Genomic DNA, 27,778 nt, shown 5'->3' on the forward strand with positions numbered 1-27,778 from the left:
TTGGATTTGGTTTGAGGGCTTCTTGTAGTAGTTTTTAGAGTGGGTTGACCCCATATTTGTATGGTATGAAACAATGCTAAGATATAGACTAAAAAGAGCCAATATTAGGTCTTTAGAAGTTTGCATCAGGAACTAGTAGAGTAGATACATGAATGAAGACAAGAAGGAATTTCTTGCAGGAAAATACTGCAGACGGTATTGCTATTATTAATGAATCTATGTAGTACATCTACATGAACCACCAACATGGAGAGGACATAGGATCCTCAGCTGGTGATGATGAATCTCTTTGGCATTGACAATGCCACTGCAGCAGCAATCAGGGGCGGTCACATACTGATAGAGCTCTGACCTGGTCTGATGACATATAGGATGTTGAGCAACCTTTCCAGCAGGAGAGCAGCCAGGAGAGGAGAAACAGGATGGAAAAACATTCCAGGAACCAAGTCAAAGTGGGGGTTGATTGAAGGGAGGAAAGGCGGGTATTGGGGGAGGAAATGGTATGAAAGTCAGTCATTTTCTGTGTTTCACCACAGAGCAAAATGCTCACACCAGCAAGTAAAATTATAGGGAGGTAGACAATTACAGGAAACATAACATGGACTAAACTGGAAGGTAATAAACTCTGGCCATGGGAAATGCTCAAGAAGATGACCCCCTGTCAAGGCTACTGTCAGGGAGCAGTCAGGATAGTCATTGAAGGGGTCACACTTATGCCACAGCTAGCTAAGATGCAGACCACATCAGAAGACTGATTCAGCAGTTTGGGAGACTCCAGATAATCTCTGCAGGGAGACCTCTGCACCAGATCATTGGGTCCTTCAGTGGAGGGCAGAAAAAATAAGGATATCTCTTTAGTATTTACATTTATCTAAAAGTAAGTAAAGGAAGTAAACGTACTGATATTTGATATCTATGAGGCCAGCAGTGTAGGATCTTACAGGCAGAGCAGCAGACAACACTGTGGGCTATAGCAGCACCTTCATTTGTTTGCCCACATTGGCAAGTTTCCATATATTGTAGTGGTTGTGTCCTGTTAAAGAAATTTATGGACTATAAGTATCAGAATTCCACGTAGAATCTTCACAATATTTTGAATGAAATGGGGAATATCTATGACAATCTTTTATTACAGAGAGTTACCTCTGGTCAAGTTAATGAAAGCATATAAACCTTAAAGCTGTGTGTTTTTGTTTCAGAAAACACATGACTCTAATTATGCCGACCTGTTGGTAGACGGACTCTTGGCAGAAATTTTCAAAAAACTAAACACGTTCAGTCTGCTTCATGTATATAGGATTTAGTATAGTCCAGGCATTGTTCTATTTTAAGTGGGTTAATTTATTAACTAACTCTTCATACAACCTTAGAAGATAAGAACTACTAACTGTACTTTACAGATAAAGAAACTGAAGCACAGAAAGGTGAAGTGACTGCCCCAATTTCATTCTAGATGATGAAATAGTATGGCTTAAATGAAGGCTTTTTATCAGTCAACTAAATTCCTTCTCCCTAAGTAAGAAATCATTTGTTTTGAAAGAAATGTGTGTGGTAGAAAAAACATTTTGAAGATAATGACTGAAAATATTTGCATCACTACTGTTTTGTTGTTGTTGTTGTTGCCAAAGCTGTATGCATGTGTAAATGTTAAGAATTGTAGCATTAAAATGTAGAAAATTTAGTACAAGAATTTCAAAACTGATTTAAAAGTGAAGCACTTCAATGTATTTAGAATTCATTTGTTAAATATATATAAGTCCAGTAAAGTAAGTTCCAGCTGTTGGCAAGAACAAGTGATAGAGCAGAGAAAAAGAACATTTGTAGCAAATTTTTATAAAAACGTTTACATAATTGATAGGTTGCCTTTGAAAATGTTTCATGATTCAGAAAGCCCAGCCAACAATGCTTTCCTTGCTCAACTCCATTTGCATGAATGTATTTTCTCACTGGTGGCACCCAACTTTCTGATTCCTATATCAGAAGGTATTAAACACACAACTTAAACATATGTGAATTAGACTCTCAGTAAAGAAAAATACATGAATCAGAGTCTCAGTAAAGAAATGTTGCGAGTAGTATCATTCTTGTAGGGAAAGCAAAAATTCTTTGTTCCTATTAATAAAATCCAAAAATTCTTTGTTCTTATTAATAAAATAAACATGTATTGAATGACATTTTATCTTCATACCATTTAAATTATTCTCATTTTCTATGCTTTCTGGTGGTCATTTGTATAAAAGTCTGTGTATATACACATATATGTATAAAATGTATAAATGAATATATACATGTAAATAAAACAGGGTGTGTGTCAGGTAGTTTACTAAGGTAGGCCCAGGATTAGTCAAGTTCAGAGACCACTGGCTATGATGTCCTTTAAAGTTCGTTCTCTAGACTGGAGGCTTTGATTTTCAGGTAAATGCTCTGCTCTTACTTCGTGGGTGATAAAACCACTAGTGCTAGAGTGACACTTCCCTCCAACGCAGGCAGCACCTCATTATCCAGCTCACTGCCCAAATCCTGTTAAAGAAAAAAAAGAAGAAAGAAAGAAAAACCTAAAGACCTACATTTTAGAGTCAGTCAGCTTGATTTAAGACTTGGCGCTATCTGTGTTTTGTACAACATCTAATGCACTGTTGATGCTCAATAAATAACAAATCATGATATTAATAATTAAGAATTGATGTTACTGCTCCTGTGAAATGATTTTCGGAAGAATTATTCCCCATTCACTCATAAAGAAAAATGAAAGCTAGAAACAGAGCAATGGCTTTTAAGGAAATTTAGTTTCAGCTACTTTGTGTGCATGTGGTTTTTCCCCCTCTTCCGTAAATCTGATGAATAACTGAGCAATACAGAATTAGAGTCACCCTAAGCTACTCCCCCCCACCTTTTGTCTTCCTACCTTAGGTGGGAATGTCTGGAATGTTGAATTATATTTTAAAGTGCTTGACAAACATTAATTAACTGGGTTCCTTCTTTGTCTGGAGAGAGTTATGTCTAATTGTGAATACATCTCCAATTAGCTGCTCCTCTTTTTTGACTGTTATTATCTGAAATGTGCAGTATCTGATTTTTTTGTATGTTTATTTTAGTAGGCTTTTTAAAAATAGATGACACTGACACAAGGAGGACATAGAGTCACGTCAATAAGAAATATCATAATTATATAAGATTTATATTTATGCATATGTATGTGCACACAATATGTATCTACACAGATACATCTTTCTTTCTATTTGTAGCTATCATCTCTGTTAAACTGTGGATTTTTGATCCTCCACACTGAACTGGACTCCATTCCTTCTGAGATAGGGAGCTGTTGAGATTTGCTTTTTAATAGCAGAATTCACAAAAGCTCTGCAGAAAAGTGAATTAATCCTCCTGTAAAAGCGAGTGTAATTAATCACAAGAGAAAACTGGCCATGCATGTCAACAGAGTCCAGGGGACTGGCTGAGTGTTATTGATTCATTACCCACCATGGACCCCTCCTTCCACTCCAGGCAGGAAGAGAGGTGGCTGTGCACTGCAGCCATACCTGACTCCAGCAGCGTGGGCCTGGAGATGGATTACAGAGTGAGATGTGGGACTCATGTTTTGGCATAAGCAGTGAACACTTTTAGTTACGAGTACTGCTTTGAACAATGTCTTAAATAATTAGCCAGGGCAGGTATGTGCCTGTGCAGGGGTGGATTACAGATTTTTCTGTTGCTTAGAGAAACTTTCTATAGTAACAATGGAACAAAATGTAAAAGAATCCCCCACTGCAGGACTCACTCTTATGCATTTCAAAGCAGACTTCTAAGTCAGCCACTTACCAAAACCTTTGTAACAGCTCAGTGGCCTATAAATACTGATGTTGATGTCGCTCAGTCATCTCTCTGCTACTCACCTGATTGTAGAGGCAGTGTTATATGATGGAGACAATGACCTTTCGGATAAAAGACCCAAATTCAAATCCTGACTAACTACATTACAGATGGCAGATTTAAAAATTCTCATCGGTAAGAGAGGAACCTTAGTGTACCTGGCATGGGATGAATTGTCTTGCTCTAACCCCTCAGTAGCCAGAGTGTGACTGTATTTGGAGACAGGATATTTAAAGAGCTGATTAAGTTAGAATGAGATTCTAATCCAGTTTGTTTTTCTTATAAAAAAAAGTAAAGTAATACACAAAACAGATGTCAGGAGATGCAAATGCACAGGCAGAAGGCTCTATGAAGAGGCAGCAAGGTGGTGGTTATCTGCAAACCAGGGAGAAAGGCTTGAAACCAGCCCTTCCCTTATGGACCTCAGAGGAACCAGCCCTACTGGCACCTTGATCTTGGACTTCCCCCTTTAATAGCCTCTAGACCTGTGAGAAAACATTTTTGCTGTTGAAACCATCTAATTGGTAGTATTTTGTTATGGCTGCCCTGGAAAACTACTGTAGTACCTATTATAGAATTATTGTACAGTAAATGAGATAATGTTGACACGGAGTCTAGCATATATCCTTAATAGATGGCAGTTGTTGTCATGTAGATCAGCAGTAAATGTATTTCTGTGTTGCTCACTGGACAGGTTGTCATTTCCCAGTCATGCCCCATTGATATCTATTTGAAACTGGACTTTGGGGCAGTATGATTCTTTCCCTGTGTCCAAGAGGATGCTGCCAACACACTCTCCTTTATGAAGCAGCAAGTAACCACTCCCTAAATGTTCCCTGTTATTGTAGCTGGATTCTTCCCTCTGGCTTCTTTCAGTTAGAGGAGCCCAGGTCTCCCCTAGGATAAACTATCTGAATAGTCAAATTCACCTCCTTTTGCCTCCTCAAAATCTACAAAGGAAGTTTGTTTGTGGTGGAGATAGTGTAGAGAAATTGCAATACTGGTGGTATCTTGTATTTTTACTCTTTTTTCATTTACCTGGAGAAATGTGTGGATGACTCTTAACAGCTCCATATTTTGTACAAAATCAAAGTAGACATCATCTCAGAAACAAACACAAACATTTGTGGTGTTCCCACTTGAACATTTGGCTTTGGACCCCACGGCCAGGGTCACTTTCTGTTCAATTCCAGACAGAAATAGCTGGCAAGGAATGGCACTGATGATGGTGACCCCTCACGTCTGGCCCCTGGTCTGGGCTGTGTGTGCCACCGACAGTGCTCCTCTTGGGCTGATGAGGAATTAACTGCTCTAATGATGAAATGGCTGATTTAGGGGCTACTTTTAAGGTGTTTGGGAGGTTAAGGGATTTGTCAAGTATACAGTTCATTACTGTTCTCTTTTCTCTATGGGTTAAGAAACTTGTTGGCTGCAACTGTTGATTTGACTAACATTGAGTGCCTGTCTACCAACTAGTTACAAAGCACTCAAATGCTCTCTGAAGAGCATAATACAGTCATCATAATGCACATTTTATTTTGTCACAGACACTGGTCTAAGCCCTTTATCTTGTATTCCTAATTTGCTGATAACATTTGGTGAATGCATACTATGTACCAGGAACTGTGCTAAGCAGCTTGTGTGAACTATATTAGAGTAAGCTCATGAGAGAGAAAGTCTAAATCTCACTTCACAGATAGGGAAGCTGGGGTTTAGATAATGTTCACTCAAGGCCACCTAGCTGGTAAGTGCTTAAGTCAGGTGTAAAACTCGTTTTTCTGATCCCTAAGTCTACTCTTTGTTCATTCAGTTGTCCAAAAGATGTCTGAGAAAGAAACATTCCATGATAATGGAGGCCTTTTGTGCTCTGTACTTGGAAGCCACTCTTGAGGGAAACATCCTTGACATGAACAATGCTAGCTTTATTTCTCTAAATCGTGTTTCTGGTGTGATTTTCAGTTGATAGCCCTAGCTGCTCATATCTCCACTCCAAACTCCACAAACAGCTTTTCTTCAATGGGGCAATGGGGCTTTGCTCCTTTAGATTGAGTCTGTGCCTGGTTGTAGGGTAATGAATGAATCAGACTTTTTATGCCACTAGCTTCTGTGCCTTAATAGTGTCATTGCAGAAGGCATTTGGAAATGTGGGTGTGAGGCACACATGCCTGTCTGTAGACACTAGAGCATGTGTGTGTGTGTGCGTGTGTGTGTGTGTGTGTGTGTAAGTATGCATATCTGAGCCTAGAGGCTGGGATGACAGAAGCAGCAGTGAGAGGATGACCAGCGTGACTTAGAAGAGGTGGGACCAAGAGATTACGAAGGAGAAAGAATGCCAGAGAGAGCCCAGAAAGAGAGTGTAAAGACTCGTGATTGCCTGTCTGCCTCCCAGCCTCTCACTCAGCCTGTACCCGCCTCCTCGCCTGCTAGCCTCTGTGCCAGGTGTGCCTGTGTACCGGGTTCTCTGAGAGAGCTTTAAAGCCTGAAAAATCCACCAAGGGCTCCAGGACTCTCTTTACCTGTCTCTCCAAATTGATAGTGAACCTGCCCTTTGCATGCTTGGCATTGGATTGATGGAGTGGGGACAGTGTTGTTTATTCCATTATATTGTTTGCAGCTTCATGTGAATGTGTTTACCTTGTGATAGTCTCTTGAAGGTGCTGGGGAGTTGAGTGCAGGGAGAGTGTGAAGACCCAGAGCCACAGGATGTATGAAGGTATAAGGGCAGTTCCCTCCAGGATGGAGCAGTCAGTGAGATCCAAGCCTTCAAAGGCAGTAACCTATGTGCGACATTGTGAGCTGGGATTTACTGCCTTCTTTCCAAATCTGTCCAATATCTATGTGGACGGTGGCTTGGGTAGAGATGTTAGGGGAGTAAGCAAAGTCAAGTTGCTTTGTGAAAATGAATAAGAAAAAAATTCTATGTCTCCAAAATTTACATGTAACCATGGTTGTTTCTACCTATGTACAACCCATTTAAATGGGAATATGGACTCTTTATCCAACTACAACCTAATAGTACTAATTACCAATATTTTTAGCATAACCATTTACAAAGCATTTTTTTTTTAAAGATTTATTTATGCATACAGAACTGGGGTACAGGTCAGAGGCTCAGGGGCGGTGAGAGGCTTCACCAGAGACAGAGTGGGGAGCAGAACAGGCAGATCGACGAAGTACACTGCTGAGGGAAGCAGCGGGCGGGTCAGGAGAGGTCCGGCTCGCCATGTGGTCACCTCCGGGGCAGGCGGGGATCGAACTCATGCGGAAGTGGCTTCAGATTCTCAGTGCTGTGCTTTAACCCGCTGCGCCACCAGGAGGACCTACAAAGCATTTTTATAAGCATCATCTCATTTATGGGAAAACTGTGCAGAGGATAATTTTCTTCTTCTTCTTTCTAAGGAACTGAGGCTCACATAATTAAATGATTTGTCCAGGGTCATAGAGCCAGACAGTGGCACATGTGCACAGAAGAATACTTTATATCTGGGCCAAATTAGAAGTTCTTAGTCCGCATCAAGCTACCTTTTTGATTATACACTCATTTCCCCTACAGAAATGGAAAATGTTGGGTTCCCAAATCACTGGACAATTTGAATAAATAAAAAGACTGACCTATGCCTTTCTACTTTTCCTGGGTACGCACAATCCATCTGAAACCCAGTGTATTGAAGTATTTTCTCTAACTCTAGTTACCGAGGAGGATTTGTAATGAAGGATCTTCAGCAGATGGAGCATCAGCTCCACTATTGAATGGGCTTAGTGGATATTGTCATGAGAACCATTCCTCAGATGGTTCTTTTGTGTTTGTGTGCCAGTGGCTTTGGTGTGGTTTACTTTCAGTGGCTAAGTCTGTGGCTTTTTTCTCTCTCAGGGGATGGCCTGTTGGTAAGGCTTACAGCCTGAAGCTACCCTGCAGGATCAGGTGAACTTGAGGTCACACCTTTATTTGGCTTCTTGCCCTTCTCACCCTACATCCCTCACCGGCATAAACTGTCCTCTGGGAAAACCACTGGCATAAACTGTCCTCTGGGAAAACTTCTCGTGGAACTACTTAGACCTGAATCTTCATCTCCAAATTTGACTCTAGGGAAACCTGACTTAAGATAAAGAGTGTTAGAAGTTTGTTATAGAGTCTTTCAGTTACCCTACTTTAGTGTTTAGTGTTAATATGTTTGGTTAAACAGTTTCAGTGTTTATTAGTTGTTTGACCTTAAATTATTTAGAATCTCTTGAGTTTCTTTTTGCATCTCTAACATGGGAATAGTTGACACTTCCTGGGGCTGTGACAGAAATTAAATGAGGTGGTAAAACACTTAATATTTATAGGTCATGCTTAGATGTTATTACCTAGTCTATTATTTTGGGTGCAAATTTCACTAGTTGCATTCTACAAAATATTGTTGATGGAAAGGATCAAAATCACACAATAATTTTACAATACCACAACTCTGAATTTCATAGACTTAAAAGACAAAGCCATTGATAGTCACGTAATCCAAGTGTCTCAGGATTTAGCAGCTGTTGATTGCAAATGCAGTCACATCACATTTTTTTATTTTATTACAAAAGTTTATTTTTACATCATTTTGACATTTTTTTTCCCATCTCAATTGTAATCCCCGCGGGTTTCCCATCACCAAGTCACCCATGTGCCATCACCATAATCCCGTGCATTTCCCTCCCCCCAACCCCGCTTTTGATCCCATTCCCCACTCCACCCCCACAAAATGTCTCTGGTATATGGTTGTTCATTATTTTTGTTATTTTCCACCTGGTCCATTATACTCCTGCTATGAGGCAGTCACATCACATTTAACTACAGATGTCAATATAAGTGAGCATCCTCCCATTTGACTTGCTTCTTGTTTACTCAAGGAAGCCCAATATCTTATAGTGTTCCTCCAAGGGGTGATCACATATGTCCCCGCAACTCCTCACCACTGTTTGCTGAGCCTGGACTTATAGTCCTTTATTTCTATAGAGTTGCTGGTCCCATTCTCTCTCTGCTCCTGTTGGAAGGGCTCTTGCTACTAGTGTAGCTGGAGACTCCCAAACCTAAAGTCATTTTTAAAATGGAGCAGAACTGGTACACCTCAAGGCCCAAAATCCTAGTTTTTCTGAAGACTGGAGGATCTTTTGAACTTTTCGCTTGCACTCAGCTGGGATAGGTATAGCAACTTTGCTCTGAGTCCCATCCTGTCACTCCCCACACTTACCCTTGTGCAGGGTTGCTGACTGAATTGCAAGTGAGAGTGCCTGGACTTTATAGTGGTCAGGCCCTGAAACACGCACAGGAGCAAGCAAAGCTGGAAATCCAATCTCTGCTCCTCCCATTAACAGGCAGACTGAAGGGTACCCCAAGACCTCCAAACTTGGCTCTAAATGGGTTCTGCCATCTGCTGCATTAAAACAACATACACTTTAGGTGAAAGAACTTTAATAGAATTAGTGTGCATCACGGGAAGACAAGAAAAGAAAGGATAATAGTTTCCCATAAAACATCCGAAGTTACCCAGTCCCTCATGGATAAATGCCCAGCTAAACAGGGTTGGCCCAAAGCAAGGCCACAGAGACTCAAAAGCTTGCCACAAGTCTTTAAGGCACCTTCTGGTGAGGAACCTTAGGAAAGGATCAGAGGGGCCAGGAAAGTCTGGAAGGAAAGAATTAAAATCAAAGTAAAATAAAGTTAAAGGCTGCCATTTCCACCTGTGCCATAGATCTCTCACCCATGTCTCTCTTTTTTTTTAATTTTTAAAATAAAATAATTAATATAATAGTGTATTTTTACATCATTTTTGCCTTTTTCCACCTCAGTTGTAATCCCCATGGGATGCCCATCACCAAATCACTCATGTTCCATCACCATAGTCCAGTGCTCTTCCCTCCCCCCACCATTTTCACCCCATTCACCAGAAAAATGTTTCTGGTATATAGTTGTTCATTATTATTATTATTCCCCCCCCCGGGTCCTTTATGCTTCTGCTATGAGTGAAAACATCTGGCATTTGTCTTTCTTTTTCTTTCTGGCTGGATCCCTTCCAGCTCCATCCATGTTGCTGCAAAAGGCATGAGTTTATCTTTATTGATTGCTCAGTAATATTCTGTTGTGTATATGTACCACATCTTTTTAATCCAGTCATTTACTTTTGGGCATTTGGATTGATTCCATGTCTTTCCTATAAAGCAGTAATAAACTTGATGTCTTTTAAGTGTCTCTGTATTCCATGTATTTCTTTGCATGTCTTCAGGCCCCTGGTGAATTTCCAAAACTGAGAAACAAGAAGAATTTCTTATTTGCCTGTCTGTCTGCTCCACATGTCTCTTCCAAGTCACCTCACCTCGCCAAGGCTTTTCTCTAGCTTCCCCTCATAATTCAGCTCCACCCTTCATCAGGTCGGCAGGGAACATGGAACCTTCCCTTTTCATGGAGATTACTGTATACCAATCCTTTCTGTATAACACCCCCATCATGATAAATATGATGAGGGAGCTCTCTGAAGTCAGAGAACCTGTTGACAATCACACGTGATGGTCACCAAAGGAGGAGAGCCCTCCTCTTTTCTTTTTCTCTTTTTAAAAATTTATTTATGCATACAAGAACCTAGGCACAGGCCAGAGGTGTGTGTGTGGGGGGGGGGAGGGTGGTGAGAGGATTCAACAGAGATAGGCTGGGGAGCAGAACAGGCAAGATTTTCTGAAATACACTGCTGAGAAGAGCAGCAGGTGGGACAGGAGAGGTCTGCTGCATTATGTGGGTCAGTGCCCTGGCAGGGGATGGAACCTGTGTTGCAGTGGCTGTGGATCATTTCATAGTGCTGTGCTCTAACCCATAGCGGCACCAGGGAGTCCGCTTTTCCCTTTTCTCTGTGTGTGTGCGTGCGTGTGTGTGTGTGTGTGTGTGTGGGCAGGGTTAGAGGTGGTATGGAATAGAAATGGGGAACCAGGAAAAGTAGAAAAGATTTAGTGAGTTCATCAGAGTCAAAAGAATACAGAATATTAATATGTCAACATATAGAACCCTTTTCTCCTCAGGATAAACATATGCTGTCAATCTCCTTGAGTGGCAATGAGTTCTGGAAACTGCCATCACCTATATCCATAATCATCTGCCCCTCCAAATTCAAGTCCTGCTGTAGTTCTTACAGCAGAGATAAAACAATTACTATTTAAAACCACAAGTGACTGCAGCAGCTTCTGCCTGTAAGGAAGTAGCATAATTTCTCTCTGGAGTAAATAGCCTTTTATTTAGCAAAGATGAAGCCCCCAGGGCATGATTTGGAAGGAAGCATTGAAGCAAAGAGATAGCTAAGCTAATCGGCATTAAAAATAAACAAGGGTTTTCTAAGAGTAGAGAAAGGAGGAGAAGGGAGCCAGAGAACCAAGTGACAGAGTGGAAAACCTGTCAAGTGTGCAGGGAACACCACACGTTGGGCATCAATGGTGGCCAGAGGGTGTTCAGCAACAGGGTGTTTTGTGTTCCAATTTAAGCTACTTGCTCTGTGCTGAGAGCTAATCGCCTGAAGTAAGTCTTTGCGTGATTGGTGTTTCTGGGAGTATCAAGGGAAAGTCGTGTTCCAAATTCGAGTAATTAGAATACAGAGCTAGTAAAGCAGTCCTGGAATGGGCTACAGAAGAGAGACTGAGACTTTGTTATCGAAAGGAGAAATTAGAGCGAAAGTATTAGGAAATTCACGAGACTATTGAGGAGGATCCTAGATTTCCATTAACTGTGAAAAAGGGGAGATGGGCAGCCAAATTTATATCATTGACTGAGGACATAGGAACCTCACCTGATATCAGGATGGCCATCTAACCTCCTCTGGCAATCTGTCCCTCATCTCAACCCATCAAACCTGACTATCACTGGATCCCATTATGTTTCGAGTTTTTTCACCTATTTGTTCAGGCCTCAAATAGGTGTCTGGATGCAAATGGCCAGGTGGGAGGAAAAGTATGTAATTGTTGTGGTGAGCAACCCAGTATCATGGGATTTAATCATAACATGATTCTTGTCTCTAATTAAAGATTTTGTATAGTGTCAGATGAGAACTAGTCAGGCTGTAATGCAATCAAAGGATGTTTGTTTCAGAATGATGATTTGGCTCCATGACCAACATGTGTTCTATCAAGGTCAAGGTTTAGGGGATTAAAAAGGGCCAGTCAGGAAAGTATTTTGTGTTTGCAGTCTTTCTGTGAAACTTTTGGCTTGGTTCTTAAGGCCATTTGTCAATGAGTGGTGGGCAAAACCTCCAGGCAGAAGGTTGCAGTGTATAACAGACAACAGCTCATATCTTTTTTTTTCCTGGTCACCAAATTAAACAACAAACATTTAATTTTCACCTGGAAGTCTCAACATGACAGAGACAAAAATGGAGTCTGTTTGATTCAAAATAAATTCCACAATGAAAATATAACACCTTTGGGTTTGCAACATCTGTCCATTTAATGCTTTATCAGAAATGTTCTCTCAGAAACCCCATTGCTCTCCTTTGTAATCTTTCATTAGGATTACCCACCTTCAGACCTGTGGGTATTGCTGGAAAATCCATTAGTATGATGGTTTAAGACTTTTTTTCACAGAACTCTTCACTGCCAATGACAATAAATGGATCTGGATGGGTAAGAGGTAAAAGACTATTTTCTCAGCCCTTTTCCCAGCAACATTTGAGGTTCAGTGCTTGCTTCACCAAACCTCCTGCTACATTTAAGAAATGTCTTCTGGGTTCTTCTTTCTCATTTTTGGTGGAATACAGCAATGCTAAAGTGAAGATACTTGGCAGGATTTTTTTTTCTGATTTGTTTTAAAAATTTGTCCCTAGGAATGTTATCATGAACCTTCCATTTTGGTATCTAGCAGAATTGGAGGAATATTCTAAATGTTATAAAATTGAACAAAGTTAATAAGTGATTTTCACCACTCTCTTGCTCTTCTCATCGTACCCACTTTGATTCTTATTTAGACTGATCTTCTCTTATACAATGTAGTGGTCTTCTTTTTGAAGTTTGGAATTTAGTACTTGACTTACAAGACAGTTTCACATCTTAAGGATGTGAAACTTACATCAAAACAGATTTATGTTGTGCAAGGTAACACATAAATGTGTGATTGCTGGTATTGGCTGCCTGCAGCCAAAAAAACTATGGAAATTGCACTTAGAAATAAGGCCTGCCATTTTTTTTTAAAGATTTATTTATTTATTCATACAGAACTGGGGTACAGGCCAGAGATGCAGAGAGTGAGAGGATTCACCAGAGACAGAGTAGGGAGCAGAACAGGCAGATCGACGAAGTACACTGCTGAGGGGAGCAGTGGGTGGATCAGGAGAGGTCTGCTGCGCCATGTGGATCACCTCTGGGGCAGGCGGGGATCGAACTCATGCTGAAGTGACTTATGCTTCTTAGTGCTGTGCTTTAACCCACTGCGCCACCAGGAAGGGCCCAGCCCTGCCATTTTTACTGTGTGTCATTTGAGATATAGCTCTCCTAAGCTGACTTTCTGGTTTGAGATTAATGAGAAAGGCGTGGGGTATGGGGAGGGATGCTTGTGTGTGTGCATACCATTCACTCAGTCAATTCCACAGAGTTAACACAGAGAAGGAAAAAAAAAAAGCGGCCATAGGAAAAAGAAGTGGACCATGGGCACAGAAGATTACCTGTGAATTCATTTGTGCTAATTATTTATGAAAATGAGCTTCATTTTTTTTTAATAGGTCATGCAATTCCTATTGGTAAAACAAACAAACTAAAACAACCCTACCACTTAGCATCTACAGTCTTGGTTGCTAGTTCTACTCCACCTATTATTAGTGACCTAAGAAATAAGAAATTTGTGATCTCACTGAACCCCGGAGCCTGCATCTATTAATTGGAGGTAAACCTGTTCATTGAACTATCATTTAAAGGCTATGCTGTTCAGGAAGTTCTCTGTATTAAACCCTGGCTTAAAGTATTTTGGCCAAGTGATAGCTGAGATGACTGGGATATGGAACTCTAACTCTGTCACTTCAGGGTCTTGAATCAGGTTTTCAATTTCAATATGAGTATGTACCCACTGGCTGCATTGACACAGCACAAAGCATAGGGCAGATCTGACAATGATTTGTTTAATTTGATTGATGTGAACTGCAAAACTGGGCCATTCAGTCTGCAAAGTATCTAGGCTATAATGATCTGATATTGGCTGTCTACATTCATCAAACTAAGTGGATAGTTAGTAAAACACCATTTGACTTGGTGATGTATAGACAGTAATTGTGGCTGTTTCTCAATTAAAACTCCTATCCAGAGTCGTGACTTCAGTTGTCACATCTGTGCTGATGATTTCCACATTTGTTTGTAACTCCAGCTCTGAATTCTTTCTTAAGAGAATTTTAAATTGGGTTAGACTGCATCTCCCCTACACATTTTCTCTCCCAAATCTTTCTTCCTTCTGCAACTCTCATTTTAGCCAGTCTTAAATTCTCAGGGTTACTCTGATTCCTCCCTCACCTATACCTTCCACATTCCATTAAATGCCAGATTCTATCAATTCTAACTATGAAATGTCTTGACATCTTTTTTTTTCTCTAGTCCTGTAGCTGTTATCCTATGACTTCATCAAAGCCCAGCCTATGATTATAGAAACCCTTTAATTGGCCTCCCTTTTCCAGTGTGGCCTCATTCCAATCCATCCTATACATCAATGCTCTCATCTTGCTTTTACTCTCCTCCAAAAGTCCCTCAGGGATTCTCACTGCTTAAGGAAAAATCTTAACCTGTCTTTCCAGCTTTGTCTTCTCCCCCTCTCCTTTTTGCACCTACTGAGCAATAGATTCCTGGTGCCCTGTACCATGTCTTCTCAGGTGCTGTTCCATATTTACACAGGCACCTTTTCCAGAAATCTCCTGTTCTCATTCTAGTTCTCTAACTCCCATTCCAAAATGCTGTCTATTCCACAAAAGCCATTCAAATACTTTTCTTCATTGCCCTCAATTAGGCTCCTGTTTGAAAAAGAATCTCTCCCTTATCAATACTTTCTACCATTTCAACACGATCAGCTCTACTTTCTCCTCTCTAGGTAGTAAATTCCTTCAAGACAGGATTTATGCCAGAGTCATCTCAGTATTCAACAGGGTCCATATATTTTGCATATAATACTCCTCCTTAAGTAAGGGTTCAAAAGGTGAATGTCTATAAAGGAAACAAGTTTTTCTTTGTTTCTTACTTTCTTTTATAGGACACAGCTTCTTACCTAAATATTGTAAACACTATGGGCTGCAATATTTTCCTCTGAGAATAAACAATATACTATTATGGTCTCTTTTTGCTGATAATGTAGGTATTTTATCAGTGGTATTAATTATAGGGAAGGGAAATTCTAGAAGGTAGTTTACTGAAGAGGAAAATGAACTTGAAAATTCTAACTATAAGTGGAATAAATTATATGTTTCCTGAGAAGTACATCTTGAAGTCAATGTTCCTCTGGGGTAGCAGTTTTGTTGTTGTTGTTGTTGTTGTTTTTAAAGAACAAAAATAGCAATATTTTAGAGTGTTTTAGGAAAAACTGAACTTGTAAGAACTGTAGAATAATCAAATCATTGTGAAGTCGGGCCAGATTTTTCCTAGGATTCTGCAGCCACTGGATTTGAGAAGAGAGGCAGAAATGTCTGTGGGACTGAACAAAACAACTAAAAGAGACAAATTGCAGAAATGGTAATGGTTTCACACCAAGGGCAGATGGATGGCGTTTAAATATCTATCATGTTACTATCAGTGTAAACTGCTGTTTTCACCCCCAATCACAATGGGGAACACAGTGAATGAGAATATGAACAAACCCAAGCAAATATTGATGCAATGAATAGGGTGAAGGATGGGATAAAACTCCAGGATGAAAGCAGGATTTCTTTTGGACCCATTACAAGCATAGTGAACATTAACGACTTATTTTTAGACTAATTAAAAGAATCCAAAGTCATTAAAATGTTCTACACAAATCTTTCCAAGAGATCAGCTCTCTGATGGTATAATGTGACTGGAGCCTGAAGGAGATTCTCAGAAACAACAATTTCAATATATTCCTTAATACATAGTAGTTGTTAGGCCAAAACCTAAGATTAAGATATTCACAAAGGGTCAGATGTCATTTCATTTAAAGGCAAGAGAACAAATTCTATGTAGTGTAGACTACAGTTTGTAAGTTTACAGTTCAAAAAAATTCCAATTTCATGGGGCCTACTGAGGTCCTTTCTATTAGGGAAACTGATTCTGTGGCAACAGATTTTATTATCTTACAGAGATACTTGATAAACAAAGATTGGATTTATTGCCTCTAGTAGGGCCAAATTTAATTTCAGTGTCTCTTCATCTCTTCTGTGTCCTCCACATTTACTAGATACATAGGCTCAGGTTAAAACGAAGCTCAGAGTATGGGGAAGAGAATATAAAGGTCAACATTTCTTCTTTCCCAGCCCCACTTTCAGTTACTTTTTAAGCTACTGAAGTTGCTCTTTTTAAGGCTGACCTCCAGCTAGTCCATTTTTCAATATAAATCTTTCTTGACTTCTTAGCTGTACTTGACACAATTCGTAACCTCTATCTTGAACTAGTTTCTTCTTTGTCTTTCAGAACACTTGCTTTCCTCTGAATTCACTGACTGATCTTTCCTGTCTCCTTTGCTGGGTCATCCTCTACTCAATAGCTTTGAAACATTAGTAGTTCCCAGAGCCCAGGCCTTAGACCTCTTCTATCTTTAAACTCACTCTTATTGATTTGTCTCACCTATTGGCTAATGACTCTGAAATATTTATCTCCTGTTCCACCATCTTATTATCCAAGGCTTAGGCTATATAAGCAACCTCCACTTGGATCCTAATACACAGAACGAATACTATGCCTCAAGTACAATTCCTAGAACTCCTTCCCAAACCTACCCTTCCCACAGTGGCAGCTGTAATATTTCTGACTAGCCAGGGCAAAATTGTAACTGCTATTTTTTACTTTTTTTCATTCTCACCCATATCCAGTCTCTCAACAAATACCATCAATGACACCTTCAAAATGTAGCAGAATTGATCATGTTTTTCTCCTTCACCCTGTGTTTTCCCTTGCTTTTCTAGAGCCTTTCTTTACACAAAAGCTATAGTTTCCCTTTTGGAGTAAGTCATATCATGTGTCTCTGCAACTCAAAATCCTGCAATGGCTTCACATCTCTCAATGTAAAGGCCACTGACGTCTCTTCAGGGACCAATACAACCTGGATCCCTGTTCTCTGTTTTATCTCGCACTGCCCTTCTCTGATATTCTCAGCCTCTAATATCTCTAGCCTGCTCCTTTTTCAGTGTCTCGTTTTATTTAGAAAATTTTGCTAGGGGCTTTCCTGGTGGTGCAGGGGTTAAGTTACAGAGCTATCAAATTATCCCTAGCCACGGCAGCCGAGTTCGATCCCTGGCCAGGGAGGTGGTCCACATGGCTCAGCAGACCTCTTCCAGTTCTCCTCTCAGCAGCGTATTTCAGTAAATCTGCTCTGCTCCACACTTTTTCTCGGGTGAATCCTCTTACCTCCTGCACCTCTGGCCTACACCCCAACTCTTGTAAATAAATAAATAAAATAACTCTTAAAAAAATAAAAATAAAAAATATATTGTCTTAACCATTTTTTAATTTATTGTGTTAAGCTTTACCAGTGATCAGTGAAACCTAGATTGGATAATAATGTATTGTATGGGATTTTATTTTGTTTAATTAAAGAAAATTTTAAATGCAGTACTTTTTTTCTTACATTGTTATTAATTTTTGAACAATATATGATTTCTTTCCTCAGATATGGCCATACATTCCCCCACTACCAAGACACCCTTGTCCATCACCATGTTCCCTGTGGCTTTCCTCCCCTCCTGTATTCTCTCTCCTGTACTCTCCGGGGCTTTTAATGTGTTTTATCTTTCACCTGGAACTCTTTTTCTTGAGATATTGGCACAGCTCTTTCCCTTGTTGGAGTCTTTGTCTCGCTGTCACTATGTTGGAGAGCCCTTCCCTGTCCGGCCAATTAAAACTGCAATACTCCTCACCTTTTGTACCTCCTATTTCTGCCTTTATATATATATATTTTTTAAAGATTTATTTATTTATTCATACAGAACTGGGGTACAGGCCAGAGATGCGGAGGGTGAGAGGATTCACCAGGGGCAGAGTGGGGAGCAGAACAGGCCAACTGACAAAGTACACTGCTGAGGGGAGCAGGGGGCGGGTCAGGAGAGGTCTGCCCTGCCATGTGGTCACCTCGGGGCAGGCGGGGATTGAACTCATGCGGAAGTGGCTTAGGTTTCTTAGTGCTGTGCTTTAACCCGCTGCGCCACCAGGGAGGGCCTCTGCCTTTATATTTATTGCAACATTCGTTGCATGCTATCTGACATAATATGCATTTTTTTGTTTACTTGTTTATTGTCTGTATCTCTTACTAAAATGTAAGCCATGTCAGGATAGGAATGTTTGTCAGTTTAGTTCCCTCAGTTTTAGTTCTCAGCACTGAGCACACACAGGGAACTCAATCAATTGTCATTTTAAGTGAGTGAAGAAGGAGTATTTGTAAGAGGAGAGGGTCCATTCTCCTGGAAGCATTTTTGACCTCTAGACACTTTGAACCAACCTTACTTAGATTTTAGTTATAATGAGTACTCTTTTATCTTGTCCAAGAAGTAAGTGTATCTCTTCATTCTTTATTTAGCTCATCATGGATATTACTGATAGAGATGATCAACAAATGTTCAAGCTGATAATATTGGTGGACTGAAGCAAAATGTAGAAAGATGCCTAGAAACTATGTTTGTTGTAGATGTTGGAAAAGAATTGTGGGATTTCTTTTCAAAGATCTGACAATATGCTATTCAATAGAAAGACCACATAGGAGAGTATTCAATCATGTGTCCATTGTACGTTCCCAGAGTATTTTGTCCTATCTCTATAACAGCCTTTATATGGGTTTATACATTTGTCTTATGATTTCAACTGTTAGCTCTTCAAGTGCAGGGCCCATGATAATTTTGTGTATTCAAGTCATAACATTGTCTCTGGGACATATAAAGAGTAATAAAAGATAATGTTATTATAAATCACAAATTAGTGTTGAATGAAAGGTATGGGTATTAAATTCTCGAAGACTTTGAAAAAAAGGAGATATCATATGGAATAGCTAAAAGCAGTGAAAAATGAGGCTATTGATGTGGTTTACTAGTGAGGGTAAAAGTCTCCAAATTCAGATACATACACACACACACACACACACACGCAGGTAAATAAGATAACGTCAGAACTCTCTGAAATGTGAATTAGTGACAACATCTCTCTATATGTATTAGATAACATAGATAGCACCCCCCCCCACTCTTGTTTTCACTGTGTATCAATAGCTACAATCTTTACACCACAACTGTAATTATCCTCTCCTGGAACCATGTTATAACTACTTTAAGATTCTTTCAAGTATAGAAGAATAGATTACTAAGTGGGAAAAGAAAGAAAAATGTCAGTGAGAAAAATGTCAGTGAGCTACAGGATGAAGCCTTGTTTGTTGCATTTTTTAGTGAATTGCTATTTTGTACTCCTGTCACAATCTGAACAAATAAAATATACATCTAACATGGGAAGGGGAAACGATGACTGAAAACATGAGACAGTAAGTACAGGTTTGAGACTCTTGTATTTGGTTGATATGGTTCTTGCAAATTTATTACCTATTGATTTCTAATTCTTTCATCAGAAAAGGCAACTGTCATTTTCTTATTGGCTTTAAAAATAGCACTAACCTGGGATAACATATTGCCACACTGGGAAATAATAACTTTTCTTACCAAAATATTTGCATATTTATTTATCTAACTCTGTATCAAGCACTAAGGTGGTGATTAGCTCTGATGTCCATTAATGTAAATATCATAACTTAGTTCTATACCTAAGTAGTTATTTATGTTTTTCATTGTTGCATGTGTGTGGTGCTGTGGAGGAGTTCTATTCAGCTCTCCCTTGCAGAGAATGGGCTTTGAAGAACATAGTTGACATGTAGCCTATAGCTGCTTTACCTTCAGATCCACTACAGCATTCATGCTGAGACCATGTTTTACCTGGACTGTGTCCAGCCCATTACCAATCTTGGTAAAGTTACTAAAAACTGATGGTATGGTTGACTCCTCTCACAGGCAAATTCTGCTTGGGGTCTCCATGTTGGCCTAGTTGAGATGTTCTCAGGGCTCCATTGCATTTTGAGGCCCTTCCTTCATAGGAGTCAGGCCTGAAGGTTCATTCTGCCTGCTCTTGCTTTCTTTCTACTTTAACCTTCATAGGCATGTCCCCCAATAAATCTCTTGCACATCTAATCCTGTCTTGATGTTTGCTTCTTGGAAGATCCAGATGGGCACATTTTGGCACAAGAAAACAGTAAGATAAGATTTAGGGAATGACTTGTTGCCTGGTTAGCAAGAAGAGTCTCATCCTGAATGGAATGTGGTGCATATTTAGTTCCTGGTGCAAGATGGTAGCCCTAGAGAAGATTTCACCTGTGATGATATTAGAAAATTGTCCCACTAAGGAAGAACTTTTACTTGTGTGATAATTCAGGAATTTGAAGGATATTCTGAATAATGTTTACATGACTAGAGATTGGCTGGTTTTTACTAGGTTGTACTGATGTCTTGTGAGAGTGAGGGATGATTGCAGAGAAACTGAGAATGGTTAGCAAAGAGTTAAGGTTAAGTTTGAGAAATAGAGGGGTTAGGTCATTTACCGAGGCTCACATACTCTGTATTGGGAGATAAAATACAGCTGAGTTGCTGACTCAGGATGCAATGGGATTTCAGAGTTCAGAACACACTTAAATGCTCAGCAAAAGCAGGTCTGTTATGCTAAATTCCGGGCACCAGCTGAGTGTATTTGAATTCTACAGAGAAATAGAACCAAAAGGATACATAGACAGACAGACATACTGACAGACAGGTGGGCAGATAGAGACAGTTATGGATATAGATTTAGATAAGAGGAAATTAGGAATTGGTTCATGTGATTATGGATGTTATGATATCCCACTATCTACTCTGCTGGAGAATATCAAGCCAGTGGTATATTTCAGTCTGGGTCCAAAGTTCTGAGAAGCAGGGGGCCAGTATCTCTGGACACTAGAAAATAGATGCTCCTACTTAAGAGAAAGGAAATTTACCCTTTCTCTGCTTTTTTGTTTTATTCAAGTCTTCCACAGTTTTGATGAGACCCACCTGCATTGCTAAGGATGCTGTTCTTTTCTTAGTCTAGTAATTCAAATGCTATTTCTTTTTTCTAAAATGCCGTAACAGACGCAGATCAAAATAATATTTTATCAGCTATATATGGTCATTGGTCCAAAGGAAGAAACCATGATGATTCACTTGGGTAACTTGTACATTGGAGAAAGAGGTTATTTTTTAGCCAAGTCAAGTAGACACATAAATTAACTATCACACTGGAAAAACCTATGGAGACGTTGGGGTGGATTTTGCTAAGGTTTTGACTGTGCAGACACTAGAATTCTTTAGGGTCTCCAGGATGACTAATTTTCTTTTAGTAGACCTAACACTTCCCAAAATGTGAAGGAAAGATAGTGCAAGGCAATAAGTGTTCCCCTACAACAGAGCCCCCATCTCCTTTCCTGGTTTCCAAGATCCAGTTTACCAGTCCTAGTTTACCATGACTGGAATATGCTGGTTCTGATAAGAGAGGAAAGAAATTATATTGTGAATGAGTTGTAAGAATGTACTGTCCTGTACCAGCAAGAGCCTGGGGAATATTCCTGCAATTGAATTCCAATGCACTTGATTGAGACACAAGACTGGGATTACTTTTATAGGACACAGGATTTAATACCCTGACTCCAGGGGATGAGACAAAAATTGCTGCTAGATTGGCTCATAGAAGTCTGAAGAAAATTACAGCCCATGAGGAGAAAAGTGGAAATACCTGAGTTACCCTGGCAACTAGTAGAGGAAGGAAAGAAAGCAAAGCTTAGAAAAATGGGAATAATGGAATGGATATATTACATGATGCCGTAAGCCCTGCTGGAGGGTTATATTCCGTGTGAGAGTCTAAAATAAATACCATTTACCAAAGCAATCAGGAATATGCTGATGAGATGACACCAGCATCTTAAACTCCCTGCTCATGTCAGGGTTGATCATAGAACAGGTGGTTGCAGACCTGGGTTCATTAATCACCATGAGAATAATTCCTCTCCTCCCTACAATAATAGAGGCCAGGGGCTTTAATTAGCATAATGACCTGCAAAATTAGAGGGTTAACTCATAGGAGTTGTGGAATAGTTAATAAAGCAGGGTATCTCTAGGGATCACATAGACTGGCAGCCAACAAAGGTGCTGCTACATTGCTATTGTCACAAGTTGAGAATGAAGAATAGGAGGATGAATTTCTCCTGAGATCTTGGCCAGTTATTAGAGCTAGACCCCATTGACTGAAGAGTGAGTGAGTCCCAGAAAGGCTGACCTTGTAATACATCAGCAAGAATATACTCTGGTGACTCTTCTGATTCTCCCCTGAAGGAAGGATCCATGACCATTTACTTGGGTGAATGCACACTGGAGAATACTCAGACAATTTGAAATCTATTGTAAATAAGATTTGAGCAGTTACTGAGAGTTGGAGCTCTGTCATAGCATCACGGCCATCCTTGCTAGACTGAGGAATAAATGGACCCAGAAGATAAGTGAAGTCCTAGTTAACATTGGGCCATTTCTCTGGTATCTGGTATCATTGGAATTGATATACTTTGCAGTTGGAGTAGCCCCCACATTGATTATGATGGGGAAGGCCAAGTGGAAGCCCACAAAATTTCCACTCCTCCATGGCTAAGAGTGTAAGTTGGAGTAGCCCCCACATTGATTATGATGGGGAAGGCCAAGTGGAAGCCCACGAAATTTCCACTCCTCCATGGCTAAGAGTGTAAAAACAGAGCTGACATCACATTTTAGGGATTAGTGCTGCCATCAAAGATCCAACGGTGCAGTGGTGGCACTTCACATTGTATCTGGGGCTTGCCCAAACAGGATGGGTTCTAGATAGGCTGCAAGCTAGTATAAACTCAATCAACAGTATCTCCAATTCCAAGTGCTGTCCTGGTCATGTTTTCTTGACTAGAGAAGATTAATAAGGCTTAGGTGCATTACATATGGCCATTGATATAGTTAAAACATTACTTTCTATTTCAACTAGAAAAGAGGATGATAAATAACTCGAAGGGACAACAAAATCCATTTAGAGTTTTGCCCTAGGACTATGTTAAATCTCCTGTCAGGAGATAGCTGGACTACTTGGCAATCTACAGATTATGACATTGATTCATTATCCTGATGGTATTGCTTTGATCTGGCAGGATAAGCAAGAGTTTGTTATTATACCCAAAACCTTGGTAAGAACATATTCTCTAGAAATTGAGAAATAAGCCCTGTGAAGATTTAGCAATCTAGAGCTGGAGTAAAATTTTTTAGAGATGGGCATATCATAAATTTCTTCATCATGAGCATACTAAGACATTCTCTTCGAAGTAAAAGACAAATGATTACATTTTGCAATCAGCAGTTTCTATTTTAAGATGGAGAAGTCACATCTAGAATTGGACTCAAGCAAAGCCAGAAGCCATGAGTTAAGTTTCATGATCAGGTATCCCACCTCTTCTCCCACCTATCATATTGAACCCTCTTTCAGATCATATTTATAACTTTATAGGAGGGCCCCATACAACCATCTCAAATGGAAGGACCAAAACCTTGGCTTTTTTGTACACGTGAGTCAACTCAGTATTTCAGTGTAAATCTAAAATGGCTATGATTATAAGCCAGCCACACTAAAGAATGACTTTGGAAAAGAGCAATGAATGAAATTATTCTTAATAGATGATGCTACGAATGGTACATCCAGTCATTCACTATACCTGGAAGGAGCGTGACCAATGGTCTCATGTGCTGGTTGGGAACCTGGAAGGGAAGTAACTGGAAGATTGGAGATAAGGAAGTCTGGAAAAGAGGTGTGAATGAACATATAGAATGAGCCCTGGATGTAAAGATTTTTGTATTTTGCATAAGAAACCATTCACTGAGGGCCTCCCTTGTAGAGCAGGAATTAAAGTCTCAGTGCTATCAAGCTATCACCAGCTACTTTGGCCTGAGTTTGATCCCCAGCTAGGGAGCTAACCCACATGCAGACCTCTCCTCTCTCCCACACTGCTCCCCTCAGCAGTATATTTCCGTATGTCTGCCTGTTCTGCTCCCCACTCTGTCTCTGGTGATTCCTCTCACTCCCTGCATCTCTGGCCTATACCACAGTGCTTATATGAATAAGTAAATAAAAACAAATCTTAAAAAAATTTTAAAAGAAAAAGAAACCTCTCATCATAGGATAGGCCTGAATAACCAAATAAACAAAAAAGACTCAACCAGTTGATGTCTTCTAGTTGTTAGCATTGTTCCCAAGAAAGTGCCTCAATGGGTATATGAGTATAAATTATGGAGGCAGAAATGGAAACTACATTTAAGTACCAAAGTGTGGTTTTCCAGTTACCCAGCCTATCTAGATATTTTCTCCTTAAAGTATCATAACTGCCAATAACAGACACCAACATTAAATACCTGATGTGATACCATTCTTTAAGGATCTTGACTAGTTGATGGCAAGACTACTACATTAGGCTTCTCCTGTGAAATTCCACACAACATAGCATCTGATCAAGGATCACCTTCACAGGGAAAGAATTTCAGGAGTGGGCCATAAACCATAAGCATGGGGTCTAGTAGTCATATACATACTTGACATCCAGAAGGACTGACTCAGAGAACCTGAAAACTGAAAGACCATCTGAATCTCCAGCCTGAAGGAAATACTTTGCAAAAAGGGATACCACTATTCCAGATATGTTGTATGCACCAAAGCAGAGATTGTTATATAGCACTGTGTCCCAATAGGAGGAAGAGATGAAGCCTAGAGTCAAGGGGTGAAGGCAGGATTAGTTCCACTATCCATCACTCTTGATGGCTGACTTGGGGAAGCATTGATACCCATCTCTACAAATATAGGCTTTGCAGGGTTAGAGGTCCTCATCTCTAAAGAGGCACGTACTCTTGCCAAGGGACAACAAGGATCCCATTGGACTACAAGCTATGATTGTCTTTGGCACTTTGGACTCAAGAGGCAAGAAAGAAGCCATGTTTGCAGGGGCAATTGTCCCTTACTGGAAGATGCTTTTTCTCAGTGGTGGAAAGAATAGTGTGGAACTCAATTTTCTTCCACACCACTTGTAACTTCTTTGGTTACTTATTACTAAGACGGACACGTGCAGCGACTCCGGCTTAAAAAGAATATGATCGGACTCTCCCTGGTGGTGCAGCAGGTTAAAGCACACTGCTATCAAGCTGTCTGCAGCCACTGCAGCAAGAGTTTGATCCTCGGCCAGGGAGGTGACCCACATGGCGTGGCAGACCTCTCCTGTCTCGCCCACTGCTCCTCTCAGCAGTGTGTTTTGTTCAGTACACTGGTTCTGTTCCCCACTCTGATTCTGGTGAATCCACTTATCCCTGCACCTCTGGCTTGTACCTTAGTTCTTGTATGCATAAATAAATAAATCTTAAAAAAAAAAAGAATATGATCACCAACCCCTCAGGAATAAAAGTTTATCTTACACCATCAAATGCTATCAAGACCTGTGGTAGTGACAGTGTAGAGTGAGGGAAGGTAGAATGAAGAGTGGAGTAGTGAAATAGTGAACCCCAGCTGGGGCCCCAAATCAGCTATAGATCTTCCCATAACCTCCTTCTAGGTTTTCTTTCAGGGAAAGAGGCTCTTGAACCCTGGAGGGTTTGCCCCAGCATAGAGGGCTGTTGTGAATTTTCATTTTTGCTTTTGTTGCTTGTTGATGATTTGGCATTGTTTTCACACAGGTTTACCTCCATGTTATAGTCCATGCCATTTTTCTGTAGTTTCTTGAGTTATTCCATATAGTTCATATTTTTACTTACTTAAAAAATTTTAAGCTTCCAAGTAACCATGTAAATGTTCAGAAGTATACATCATAAATAGCTTAATGTAGGTTATTAAGTGGTAAAGAGAAGGTTTGGCCTTATACATTGTAGAAATTATAAGCCTAGATTTAAATGACTGAGCAAATATTAGAAACTAATACCATTCTTAAAAGTAGTCACTACCTATCTTTCACGGTCAGTATTGACACTATAAGTGGTATGTGTGATTTCTAGGTGACTGCTGTGTACTTTCTTATTTATTAGTTAGAGTGATTATGTGAAACCTAAGCCCAGTTGAAACCTGATGGAGATTGTAGATATGATTGACAATTTGTGTTTGTAAGCTTTATAAATATATGTATATGTATGTATGTATACATATATATTTAATATCAGTTGAGATATACTAAAAACTCTGCGTTAATTAAGGAAGATATCATTTTTTTTACAGCCCAAAAGTGAGGCTCAAAGAGAATTGGAGATTTGTCCTAATAAGACAATTAGGACAAATAACACAATGTTAGAGTTGCCTCTTGAGCTCTGGGTCATCTGACTGCAAATTCCATTCTTCTAATCCTTTAAGTGACTTCCCTCTTCAAAGTAACATCCATGAAATTTCTTAGGCAACCCACAATAAAGTCATGACAAGAAGGATCAATTCTTTATACTTTTCAGGAATTATTCATATTATTACGAAAACTTCAAGATGCCCTTGATGGTTTTCCAGAGAGTGAACTACCTGCGACCACTATGCTGATGCTTCCTGGTATTTACAATTTTTAATTATCTCAAAAATAAATAAATACGATGAAGAAATAGGAAAAGAAGCAAATAACATTAACGTTCAAATCAACATTCCAAATGAAAAGAAATGATTTTCCACACATATTTGGGCTTATATTCTGTGATAAGCAGCAGACTAGTGTTCAGCTTCATGCTGTGTTTCTGAAGCCCCTTTATTTATTTTTCATTAATCTGTCTCCCTTGTGTGCCTGGTGCTCAGTAATCTGCTCATCTCTAGCATGATCTATACTATAATCCATCGTTTCTCCCTTCATGCATTTTAATGAAGCAATTTTTGCCTCCTTTACATAACTGCTGTCCTGATTTCATACTAGAGCATAACCATTCATTGTCGCATCATTGAAAGCAAATCTTTAAAGGAATACCTCAAACCAGGATAGATACCGATTTTTTTTAATCCCCCACCCTTTCTTTTTAAAAGAGGGCTTTCTGAATGCAGTAGTGTTTTCATCACTTCATTTTAGTAGATGCTCTGTAGGGTTGCATATAGATAACCCTGGACACCAATCCAGTTGGGAAAAACAGGCAGTCAGATTCTTTCCACCTCTGCCAGCTCCCTCTGCTCCCTTCATGCCCCATCACTTGCTGGGTGCTATGAATTCCTGCCCCCTGGGCTGCCCTTCTGGGAGAGCTTCTGTAGTCACAGAACTGTAGAAGGGCTGCTCAGATGTGTTCACTGGTTGTTAATGATGCTTCTGTCTTCCTGGTGGATTTCTGGTAGTTTAGTTTGGACTTGGAACTTAGGCCCTGCCAACTGACAATTGAACATTCCAGGCTGTGTTTGCCTGCCTACCTTCTGACCCTGGCTCTCTGTGTGAGGTCGCATACACAGCCTTACTCTCACTCCAGTTAGAAATAGTGTCCCTCCCCTGGATGAGCTCAGGGAACCAGGGAATGCCTTATTGCAGACTTCTGTTTCTGCATCTTACCTCAATCTGCACCCATTTTTTTTTCCTTCCTTTCCTATGTTGGTTAAATTTCTAAGTTATTTTTTCATTCAACAATCACTAAGGACCTAATGTGTATGTTGATACAAAGGTAAATGAGACACAGGCTCTGACCATACAGAATTCATCATGTAG

This window comes from Condylura cristata, unplaced genomic scaffold, assembly GCF_000260355.1.
Source record: "Condylura cristata isolate star-nosed mole 26May11 unplaced genomic scaffold, ConCri1.0 scaffold00021, whole genome shotgun sequence".
NCBI lineage: Eukaryota > Metazoa > Chordata > Mammalia > Eulipotyphla > Talpidae > Condylura > Condylura cristata.